This window comes from Meriones unguiculatus, chromosome 3 (assembly GCF_030254825.1).
Source record: "Meriones unguiculatus strain TT.TT164.6M chromosome 3, Bangor_MerUng_6.1, whole genome shotgun sequence".
NCBI lineage: Eukaryota > Metazoa > Chordata > Mammalia > Rodentia > Muridae > Meriones > Meriones unguiculatus.
The window spans coordinates 11,082,700-11,092,522 of record NC_083351.1 but is presented as its reverse complement, the minus strand read 5'-3'; the positions used below and the strand labels follow the sequence as shown (position 1 = coordinate 11,092,522).

Here is a 9,823-nt window from a genome sequence, read left to right as displayed (position 1 = left end):
AGAAAATTTCATCTAAGGAAAAAAAATGTTAGAACAGGCCTTTAATCACACCTCTCCGGATGTAGAAATAGGCAGATCTCTGTGAATTCCAGGTCAGCCTGGGGACAGAGTGAAACCATGTCTCAAAAAAAAAAAAAAAAAGTTCATAATATTGCATCTAAACTCAGACAAATAGAATTCCAGACTACTGAAGGTGTTCTGGGCCATTAAAAATAGATGACTATCCTAGACTGTCTTTTGAAAATTATTGGGCTGTGCTCTTTTAGATCGAGAAAAATTTTATATGGATGTTTTGCCTGCGTGTATGTCTGTGCACCACATGTGCATCTGAACCTGGTGCGAGTCAGGTGGAGGCCAGATCCCGGAACTGTAGTCACGGGTGATTGCGAGCCACTGTGTGCATGCTGAGAGCTGACCCAGGTCCTCCACAAAAGCTCTTAACTGTTGAGCCATCTCTCTAGCCCCGAAGTGGCAGAGCGCATCCTCAGCACGCACATGCATGAACACTCTGTCCTATGCACAGCACCCCGCCTCCACACAAACCCAGTTCCTGAAGAGTGTCCCTGTGTCATGTTTCTTCAGTACGTCAGAGGGCTCCTGACAACGCATCGTGTTTGAACATGTCCTGTGATCTTAAGAAACATATAAAACTTCTGCGTCTCAGTTTCTCTAAGTACAAAAAAGCTGGAAGTAATCATAGGTACTTCAAAGCTATAGCTGTCGGCTGAGAATATATATTCTCAGGGCTGATGATGTAACTCCATGGTAGAGCACCTACTTAATGTGCATGAGGCCTAGGTTTGATACCACACCGTAGACCGAAGAGTCACAACCGCTACCTGACCCACCGTAAAAATTCTAAGAGTCATGACGGGGGTGGGGAGGCGCTTTGCCTGTCTGAGGAAGAGGAAGATTTATAATTCTCATCTCTCTAGTCCTTTCCCCAAGCACAGAAGGCAAGAAGCAAACACCATGTGTTTTCATTTCAGTGACATGTGCCTTATAGTTTGCTCTATTAAAAACAGCATTCAGCTGCTGTAACCAAGTTAACTGACTTGGAATGTTTTTCCCCCTCATATTTTTAGGGTACCATTAATCTTAATAAAGTAACGGCTTCCTGCTGTGACATTTTGCAGTTTGTATTTTTAGTGATTTTAATTGCAACTGTGATGGTAAAATGTTACTAGTTTTTATCTTCTAGTCAAGTAACCTGTGTACCAAATCAAAACTGCCTTTATTATCTCCAGGCCTCTGTGCTCTCACCTAGAACCTGCTTTATACTTTCACCCGTATACTGAAGATTTCCTAGATGTTTCCGACCCCAGAATCCTGCCCCCCACCCTTTTCCAGGGTCTTATGATGTAGCTCTGGCTGTCCTGGAACTCATGGTCTAGACCAGGGTGGCCTGGCTAGAACTCACACAGACCTGTCTGCCACTGCCTCCCGAGTGGTGAGATCGAATGTATGCCCCACCATGCCTAGCCCTTATTCCAGTTCATGTAGTCAGGCTTCTTGTCATTGACAAACAGATGTCTCACAAGCAGTTCAAACTGTTTGAAACTCAAAGAATTTGACAATCTCACCATCTTAAAGAAGAAAGGATATCGTATTGCTGATCTCTAGGGGCTTATTTATTATAGTCTTCTGTGTCTTCATTTTTAAGTGTGTGTGTGTGTGTGTGTGTGTGCCTTTTCATGTATGTACATGTGTGTGGAGGCCGGAGATTGCATAACAGATGTCTTTCTTGTTCACTTTGATTTCTGTGGTGCTAGGGATCTGAACTCCTATCTTTATGCCTACACAGCAAGTGTGTTACAAGGTAAACCATCTCTTGAGCCTCTGAATATATTTTTTGAAGTGAATTCTCTTGTGTCTTCAAAACAGCGAAGTGAATGAAACTCTAACACCAACTATAAAGATCTCGGTAGTTTTCAGCCATGTAGTTACAGACTGTTGCCAGCAGAGGGAGACGGTTTCTTACAATTCACCTGTGGCAGACAGTCTTTTAAAGACAGGACACCCTTTAGCCATGATTTTCAAGAGAACCAGAAAAATACAAACCTTGGGAATGGTTTGAGGAAGCTACAAAGATAATAACTTTTGTTCCTCTTAAGTGGGCAATCAAGAAGGCAGCCCCAATTAATCATAGCAGCCCCTTGAGACCTTGGGCAAGTCCTTTCTTTTGGTAGATTGTTTCTGGAGGACGTGGAACAGAAAACTCCACAGTCGGGACTGGGGACAGTTTCATTTTCCAAGGAGAAGCTCCAAAAGTTGAGATCGTGGCAAGATTTGTGTACTGGCAGAGACCCTAAGGAATGCACTTTTGTTTCTTGTAAAATATCCTTAGCCACAGTTCATTCTTAGCTTTTATGTTAGAAAATCGCCCTCAAACTTGCGGTGTGGTAAGAATGAAAGCACAAAACCTGTAGTTAGACTGCCATTTACACAAGCTAAAGATATAGGCAGCTAAGAAATGGACATGTGAGCAGAAAGGAGTGTGCTTACACACACCCATACACATGCAAAAACCAACAAGTTAAATGCTGGGCTGTATGTGGTTTTCTTTCCTTTTTATAAAAAAGAGAAGTTGCTGGGCAGTGGTGTGGCAGTTCTTTAATCCTAGCACTTGGGAGGCCGAAGCCAGCACATCTCTGAGTTCAAGGCCAGCCTGGTTTACAGAGTGAGTTCCAGGACAGCCAAGGTTACACAGAGAAAGTCTGTCGTGAGAATCAAAACAAAATTTGAGAGGGTTGTACTGGTGCATGACTTTAATCTCAGCTCTCTGGAGGCAGAGGCAGGCAGATATTTGTGAGTTTGAGGCCAGCCTGGTTTACATAGCAAGTTCCAGTATAGCCAGAGCTACAGAGACCCTGTTTCAATAAAACAAAAATGCTGATACTGAGTGATCTTAAAGAAATATACACAGTCTTCTCCCATTTGTTTTCACCTGTAAATCTCTGGAAAGGTAAAAGGGGGTAAACAGAAGTTGATTCGGTGTGTGGGAGGGTGCTGACCAAAATGGGTTGTGACAGAGGTTGACTGAGTGCATTGGGCATGTTGATCAATAGCTAGGGGTAGCAGAAAGCCGTTTTAATGGAGATTTGAGGCATCTGGGCAGCGTCTGTACTGCTGAGCCATGCCTTCAACCCCAATTTATGTTTTCTTATGCTTCCTTTGTGATTTTTGAATGCTGTACTATATGCATATATGACCTATCCTAAATAACTAAAACCATAATATGCTTTCTGTAATTATTTGGACACACTCTAAGGAAAACACGTTTAAACTCAGTGGGAAGATCCCATCTTTCCTCCTAGTCTCCTCCCTAGTCTCCAGCCATGTTTCCCATTGTTTGTTCTGGCTGCAAGTCAATTCTGAAACATCATGATATGGTCTCTCTACCCAACTTCCATTACCCTGGAGATAATAGCCAGTCTTTCTCCTGATGGTCCACATCACATGTAACTAGGCTTAGCTTCCTGTTTGTCAGAATTCTTGCTGAGTTCAAAAGCTTTGAAATGCAAACCCTGCCTGTTTTGGTGACTCCTTTTTTCTTTTTTTAATATTTATTTGTTTTTGTTTTTTCAAGACAGGTTATCTCTGTATAACAACCCTGTATGTTCTGGAACTTTCTTGGTGGATCAGGCTGGACTCAAACTCACAGAGATCTACCTGGCTCTGCCTCCTGAGTGCTGGGATTACATCACCGCTGCCCCACTGTGTTGCGCTGGTTTTTAAACTCTATTTTATTGTGGTTTCTTAAAGCCTCTCCCTTCCAACCCCCAACCCTAGGTAGGAGAGAGAAGGTTAGTGGGGAGAGGGGGCGCAGATCCCTTTACTTCTCCCAGTCGTTTAAGGTCAGTGGGTTCTTTTGGGGGTTATACCAATCTCCTTCAACAGCAGACACAGCAAGCAGTCTCCTCCAAACTGCTGTGTTGAACCATTACTCTCAGTCTGTCTCTAAGTCACCATACTGTCCCTCTCTGGTCTCTTCAAATTGCCACTCGCCACACACCACCACTGCACACCATACTTTTCTCTTTCTAGGCTCTCCTATTTATATTCTCTGAGCCCTAGACCACACCCCTCTCCATACTGCATGAGGCAGGACATTACCAGTTGGCAATGACCATAACTCACACAAGACAGTTATCAGCTGTGGACAAACTAAAGCCCAAACTAAAATCCCACACTTGGGATTAAAACAAAAACATTTACATAACATACCTGAATTTACAAAGAAACCAAAACTTCCATTACATCACTGAGCTACTTAATCTTGAGAAGCCTGTTGCTCTATTTGTACAATAAGCACAATAGTGGCACCTATGTAGCAGTGTCGGGTACCAATAAAATTATCAGTAAGAGAGGCTGGGGAGATGGCTCATTGGTAAAACAACACAAGCATGAGGACCCGAGTTTGATTTCCCAGAACCTGGGAACAGTAGCAGGTATTTGTGATCCCAGCATGCCTACAGTGAGAAAGGAGGATCCCTGGATTCTTATGGGCCTGCTAGCCTGGAGTACTCCACAGGGGACAACAACAAAAACCCTATCTCAAATGAGGTAGAAGACAAGGACAGACAGATGAAGTTGTCCTCTGATTTTTACACACATGCCATAGAACAAGCATGCATTCTCACACACATACCTTCTCAAATACATCATGAAAATAAACTATCAGAAAACATGAACTGTGAGGAGTATTAAATAATTTGCTTTAATAACTTTCTTGTGATTGCAATTAATATGAACATATATTTTTTTGTAAGAGCTCTTTATGAATCAGGGACCTTATTAGTTTTACTTAAGTCACAAGCAGGTAAGATGGCACAGCTGGTTCGGGCACTTGTTGCTACCTGATGACTTCAGTTTGATCCCTGGAACCACATGGTAGAAGGAGACAGCCCACTACTGTATATATTGCTGTATATATACATCAGGGCCAATGCCGGTAATCCCAGTACTTGGGAGGCTGAGGCAAGAGGATCACTTTTAAATTCAAAGCCAGCCTGGACTACATAGCAAGTGTCAGGCTAGCCTGTTCAACAGCCTAAGACTTCTTACCAAAAACCTTTCAAATGGGCTGGGTATGATGGCAAACACCTTTAATCACAGTACTTGGGAGAGGTGAGCAGATCTCTGTGAGTATGAGGCCAGCCTGGTCTACAAAGAGAGCTCCAGGCAAAGTAGGACTACACAGTGAAACTCATCTGAAACAAACAAATGGACATGTCACATACTCGGGTGCATTGTAGGTGCTCACTAAATATGTAGTTGCTCAATCTCTGCCTAATTCTCAAATTCCCAGTTCATTCTTTCATTCAACAAGTATTTAGTGAGTCCCTACTGGGTGCTATTTTGCATGTGCTGGATGTTAATGATAAAGCTTTTTGTCAAAACAAAACTCCCTGCCATCTTTGTGCTAAGGGTGAAACGGTTCAAATGCAACTTAGCAGTTCTTTTTTTCCCTCCCAAGATAGGGTTTTTCTGTGTAGCCCTGGCTGTACTGGAAGTCACTCTGTAGACCAGGCCAGGCTCAAACTCACAGAGATCCTCCTGCCTCTGCCTTCCTTGTGCTGCTGGGGTTAAAGGTGGGCACCATCATCACTCAGCAGGAGATATTTTTGCTTAAGTCTTTTTTTTTAAGATTTTGTTTCTATTTATGGTTTGTGTGTAGGTGTCCAAAGAGGCCAAACAGGGTATCAGATCCTCTGGAGCTGGAATTATAGCCAGTTGTGAGCTGCCTGTAGGTGCTGGAAACTGAACTTAGGTCTTTCAGAAGAAGGGCAAGAGCTCCTAACTGTTCAGCCATCTCTAAGCCCAGCTCGAGTTTTTAGAACATGTTTAAAATTTAGATTTCAGAGCTGGAGTTAAGACAGGTACTGCTGTTGTAGACACACCCAGGTTTAATTCCCAGCACCTGCACAGTCACAACTGCCTGTAAGTCCAGATCCAGGGGACTTGACACCCTCTTCTGGCCTCCAAGGGCACTCAGAGATGAGGTGCACAGAACAGGCACATGCAATAGTTATCTGATTGTGTGTGTGCTCACGAGTATCATTGCTGATGAAGGCCAGAGGGTAAGTTGTGGGAGTTGGATTTGGTTTTCTCCCTCTACCATGTGGGTCCTGGGGATTGAACTCAGGTCTTCAAGCTTGCGGCCAAGCAACCTTACCTGCTGAGCCATTTTGGAGGCCAAGATTTCTTTCTTCCTTTGAGACAAGGTCTCACTATGGAGACCATGTTGGCTTTCAAGTCAGAAATCTACCTACCTTTGCGTCCCAAGTGCAGGCCAATGAAATTTCTTACATCAAATTCTCACACACTGTATGCCAGAGGTTTTGTAATACTCATTTGAGGAACATAAATGTTTTGTAGACTGAGGCTTCTCAAAGTAATTCTTGCAATTCTTGCCCTTTAACCTCCTGCATAGCTGGGATTTAAAGGAGTGCCCACCTGTGGTCCCTGGCTTCCGATCCAGTCCTATGTCCCAGGGGCTAGCCCCGGAGGTCTACTTTATCTCAGGGCTATTTGCTTGGTATCTCAGGATGCTCCAATTCCACAAAAGGCTTCACCTTGAGCTCTCTGTATCTGGCATTTCCTTAAACCACATCTGTAGGGATGAGTTCTATAAGGTTTTCGCCTACACAAATCTTTCTTGAACTGAGCCTTTGAGGGACCCTACACCCCGGTAATGGCGACAGTGGGAAGCACAGAAAAACACACAGGCCTGTTTCCTCCCGGATCCTGTTCTACAGGGTAGCTTTGGTCCTGGGTCTCCTCATTGTAAAAAAAAAAAAGAAAAAAAAAGGTGGTAACAACGTAGCTTTATGCTACCATTTTCAGAAGCTCCTCTCTGGCGATATCTAAAGGCATTTCCATTCGCCACTGCCCTTCTCTGTGTTCAATGGGTACCTGGGGACACAAATGACTTAATCTAAGTCTTTAGTCTCAAACCATCGAGAAAACAGCCCAGGTACCCTTGCCGAGCCGCGCCGATTCCACACAAGAGTCCTGAAAAAAACCTCCGCTCCCTTCGGTCCTTCTCAATATGGCGCCACCCAGCGGCCACCGCGCGAACGCTGGCCGCGCTGACGTGTGTGCGCGCGCGCTGCCTCTGCGCCCCGCCCCGGCGCATGCGCACTGCGCGCTGTCTTTTCTCAGTCTGAGCAGCAGCAGCGGCGGCGGCATCGGGGACAGCGGCTGCGGCGGTGATAGCCGCGACGGCGTTTGAGTGGAGGAAGATGGCGGCTCCGGGTGGCCCCGGGTCCCGTCAGCCGTGAAGATTCCCCGAGCACAGCAAGCAGCGGCCTGAGGCAGAGCGGCTGTGCTCCGGCCCTGGCCCCTTCGCCGCCGTCGCCGGAGACGCGAAGCCGTGAGCGCGGAACGGGCTGGGCCAGGTGAGGCCTCTTCCCGGTGCGGGGCCGCGGCCGGGCGCCGACGCCTCCAGCGCTTTATGCCTGGGGATCCCGGGGCACCCCGAGTCCGGCGCGGGCCCTGTGTCCTGCGCGGGCGTGGGTCTTGGCGGGCCTGGGGTCTTGCTGTCGTCATCCTCGGTTTCTCAGTCTGAGGTGTGGACGGGCGCCCCTTAGCAGCCAGCCCTCCGGATGGGTGCAAACCTGTGCCCTCTCCTCAGCAGGGTGGTCCTGCTCCTCCCCCGGCCCAGGAGAGGATGCGTGGCCAGGGCAAGAATGGCTTTCGGGGTGTCATGGAGCCTCACCCCGCCCCCTGAAACCCTTTAGTCCTCGGAGAGGAGCGGGAGACTGCTGCCCTCCCGAATTGGGGCTGCGGCGAGGGGCCGTCGTCTCGGAAGCTGCAGCTGCAAAGAGCTGATTTTTGGAATTGGCTGACGAAATGAAACACAAGCAGTTCCCTTCCTGACCCCTAGCCGTTTGAGTGTTTTCTTAGGAGTGGGAACTGCAGCTCTCCTTGCTGGAGGCAGCAGTCCACGTTGGGACTGAGGAAGGCTTGCCCTCCTGAGAATTGTTTAGAGAACTGTGGAGGGTGGAAACGAGTTTCTAAATCAAAAACACAATTGGGTGAGATCCTGATAGTTTCGGCAGAGAAACTTCAGATGGTGGAGTTGGTTGGAAACCTTTGGAATAACCGATTGCTTTGTCTGTTGGATCTTCCGAGTTTTGATAGGAAAATAAAAGCTTTGTTTCTCAATGGCCAAAACATTTGGACTTTTCTGTGGTAGCTTATGAGTGATATAGATGCAGAACGAGACACATTATCGGTCTCACTTGCTGGTGGCAACACTGTACTATTTTGTTTTTTATTTGTTTTTCCTCGGAACTTTTTGTTGTTGTTGAAATGGTAGTAATTGAGAGACTTTGGTTTCGTTTCTCTCGGGTAGAGAAGATGGTTTGATGCCTGGTGGCCTTTTCGTTGAGGAAGAATGGGTTCATTTGGAATTGTGCTGCTGTGAATTGTTGGAGCCATCTCTTTTGCTTGGACACACCAAACATCTTTTGTAACAAATCGGGTTTTGCTTGTGCTTAAGAATGATGACATCATGGATTTAAAGGGACAAGGGAAATTGGCGAAGAAATACCATCACTTAGAATTCAGTCTGAAGCTCTTAAGCTGGACAGGGATGCTCCCTGTATCACATAACAGAGCTTCTTCAGTTGTCCAAGTCTGGTTGGGTGTCTTTTCTGTTGCATGTTAATCAGTTAATATCCTGTAGCTGTTTGCTTTAGATAAACCCAATTTAATATTACATTCAATCTACACTGAGCCCTGAGTGCTGTATGCACTTCAACCAGCTTTGAATGACAACTATTTAGTAAAATGACGATTACTTCACTTAATATTAGCTACCTCTTTGACCATTTTTTCCCTTTCTTAAATCAATGTTTTCTATAGAAGTGTAGATTTCCTTAGTTTCCTAGCTAAAAATGTAGGCCTGACCCAAGAGTAGGAAATTGGAGGGCTGTTCTGTTTATTAATTTGCTAATAGAGGCTCATGGTATCAGCGGTGGTTTGACATTAATGCTCCTTGCTACCACCTGTTATGTCGCTGTGCTACATCGTCATCAGGTGTTGATGGAACTCTGTGATACCATTTACTCTGCAGTATTTCAGCTTTATTTCCTTACCTGTCGCAGGTACAAAAAAGAGAGAGAGATCAGGAAAAGCAGCTAAGGATGTTTGTTTTCAGATCTCTCTTTAATTTTACGTTTACGGGTGTTTCGCCAGCATGCATGTGTATGCGCACCATGCGCATGCCTTGGGCCATGTATCCTCTGGACCTGGAGTTACAGACAGCTGTGAACTGCCGTGTCGGTACTAGGAATTGAACCTGGGTCCTCCAGAGGAGCAGCGAGTGCTCTTAACTGCTGAACCATTTCTTCAGCCCCTGGATGCTTTTTTGTTTGTTTGTTTTTTTCTTTGTGACACAGAGAGACAGACAGACACATATACACACACACAGAGAGAGAGAGAGAAAGAGAGAGAGAGAGAGAAAGAAAATCCATGTGTTAGCAGAGGCCAGAGGCATCAGATTCCCTGTAGCTGGAGTTACAGACATTTGTGAGCCATCTGGTTTGGGTGCTAGGAATGAATGAACTTGGATCCTATGCAAGATCAGTAAGCACTTTTAACCGCTGAACCATCTCTAATGCAAGGAGGATGAGGATGCTGCTTCCTCTTTTTCTGGGTTTTGGTTTTTCAAGACAGGGTTTCTCTATTAACCCTACCTGTCCTGGAAGTCACTCTGTAATAGACCAGGCTGGCCTCAAAGAGCTCTGTCTGCCTGTGCCTCCTGAGTGCTGCAACCAAAGGTGTGTGCTGCCGCTGCCACCACCTGGCTCCT

General features: G+C 45.8%; 1 protein-coding gene across 1 annotated transcript in view; it reads left to right on the top strand.

Annotated features, from left to right (window-relative positions):
• Positions 1 to 7,150: 7,150 nt before the first annotated feature.
• The window catches only part of Fbxo42 (F-box protein 42), a 50,994-nt gene continuing 48,321 nt past the window's right edge, over positions 7,151 to 9,823 (top strand). The window contains exon 1 of the mRNA XM_021629925.2: positions 7,151 to 7,403. The gene's annotated coding sequence lies outside the window, so the exon portion shown is untranslated. The remainder of the gene's footprint in view (positions 7,404 to 9,823) is intronic.